General features: G+C 43.6%; 1 protein-coding gene across 5 annotated transcripts in view; it reads right to left on the reverse strand.

Annotated features, from left to right (window-relative positions):
* pcdh7b (protocadherin 7b) overlaps nt 1-2500 on the reverse strand; it is a 254456-nt gene that overhangs the window by 183126 nt on the left and 68830 nt on the right. The gene's annotated exons all lie outside the window — the stretch shown is intronic.

The following is a 2500-nucleotide window of genomic DNA, read 5'->3' on the forward strand; positions in this document are numbered from 1 at the left end:
TTATCTATACCAAAACACCTTCTACCAACACATATCTATACCAAAACACCTTCTACCAGCACTTATCTATACCAAAACACCTTCTACCAACACATATCTATACCAAAACACCTTCTACCAGCACTTATCTATACCAAAACACCTTCTACCAACACTTATCTATACCAAAACACTGTCTACCAACACTTATCTATACCAAAACACTGTCTTCCAACACTTATCTATACCAAAACAAATTCTACCCAACACTTATCTATACCAAAACACCTTCTACCAACACTTATCTATACTAAAACACCTTCTACCAACACTTATCTATACCAAAACACCTTCTAACAACACTTATCTATACCAAAACACCTTCTACCGACACTTATCTATACCAAAGCACGTTCTACCAACACTTATCTATACCAAAACACCTTCTACCAACACTTATCTACACCAAAGCACCGTCTACCAACAGTTATCTATACCAAAACACCTTCTACCAACACGTATCTATAACAAAACACTTTTACCAACACTTATCTATACCAAAACACCTTCTACCAACCCTTATCGATACAAAACACCTTCTACCAACACTTATCTATACCAAAACACCTTCTACCAACACTTATCTATACCAAAACACCGTCTACCAACACGTATCTATACCAAAACACCTTCTACCAACACTTATCTATACCAAAACACCTTCTACCAACACTTATCTATACCAAAACACTGTCTACCAACACTTATCTATACCAAAACACCTTCTACCAACACTTATCTATACCAAAACACCTTCTACCAACACTTATCTATACCAAAACACCTTCTACCACCTTCACCAACTCAAGCTGAACCTCGGCAAGACGGAGCTGCTCTTCCTCCCGGGGAAGGACTGCCCGTTCCATGATCTCGCCATCACGGTTGACAACTCCATTGTGTCCTCCTCCCAGAGCGCTAAGAACCTTGGCGTGATCCTGGACAACACCCTGTCGTTCTCAACTAAAATCAAGGCGGTGGCCCGTTCCTGTAGGTTCATGCTCTACAACATCCGCAGAGTGCGACCCTGCCTCACACAGGAAGCGGCGCAGGTCCTAATCCAGGCACTTGTCATCTCCCGTCTGGACTACTGCAACTCGCTGTTGGCTGGGCTCCCTGCCTGTGCCATTAAACCCCTACAACTCATCCAGAACGCCGCAGCCCGTCTGGTGTTCAACCTTCCCAAGTTCTCTCACGTCACCCCGCTCCTCCGCTCTCTCCACTGGCTTCCAGTTGAAGCTCGCATCTGCTACAAGACCATGGTGCTTGCCTACGGAGCTGTGAGGGGAACGGCACCTCAGTACCTCCAGGCTCTGATCAGGCCCTACACCCAAACAAGGGCACTGCGTTCATCCACCTCTGGCCTGCTCGCCTCCCTACCACTGAGGAAGTACAGTTCCCGCTCAGCCCAGTCAAAACTGTTCGCTGCTCTGGCCCCCAATGGTGGAACAAACTCCTCACGACGCCAGGACAGCGGAGTCAATCACCACCTTCCGGAGACACCTGAAACCCCACCTCTTTAAGGAATACCTAGGATAGGATAAGTAATCCTTCTCACCCCCCTTTAAGATTTAGATGCACTATTGTAAAGTGACTATTCTACTGGATGTCATAAGGTGAATGCACCAATTTGTAAGTCGCTCTGGATAAGAGCGTCTGCTAAATGACTTAAATGTAATGTAAATGTAAAACTTATCTATACCAAAGCACCTTCTACCAACACTTATCTATACCAAAACACCTTCTACCAACACGTATCTATACCAAAACACCTTCTACCAACACGTATCTATACCAAAGCACCTTCTACCAACACTTATCTATACCAAAACACCTTCTACCAACACTTATCTATACCAAAACACCTTCTACCAACACTTATATATACCAAAACACCTTCTACCAACACTTATCTATTCTAAAACACCGTCTACCAACACGTATCTATACCAAAACACCTTCTACCAACCCTAATCTATACCAAAACACCTTCTACCAACACTTATCTATACCAAAACACCTTCTACCAGCACTTATCTATACCAAAGCACCTTCTACCAACACTTATCTATACCAAAACACCGTCTACCAACACGTATCTATACCAAAACACCTTCTACCAACCCTAATCTATACCAAAACACCTTCTACCAACACTTATCTATACCAAAACACCTTCTACCAACACTTATCTATACCACCTAGAAGGTGTTTTGGTGTTGGTAGAAGGTGTTTTGGTACACACACACACACACACACACACACACACACACACACACACACACACACACACACACACACACACACACACACACACACACACACACACACACACACACACACACAAAGACAGACACACACTTTATCAGTCTATTAATCAGACAGTGGGTAAAGTCACTGATGCTTCCTCTCCAATGGAGAACAATAGGAAGGAAAACTATGCCCCGGGCAACACATTTTACTT

This window comes from Oncorhynchus keta, chromosome 13 (assembly GCF_023373465.1).
Source record: "Oncorhynchus keta strain PuntledgeMale-10-30-2019 chromosome 13, Oket_V2, whole genome shotgun sequence".
In the NCBI taxonomy this organism is placed as follows: Eukaryota; Metazoa; Chordata; class Actinopteri; order Salmoniformes; family Salmonidae; genus Oncorhynchus; species Oncorhynchus keta.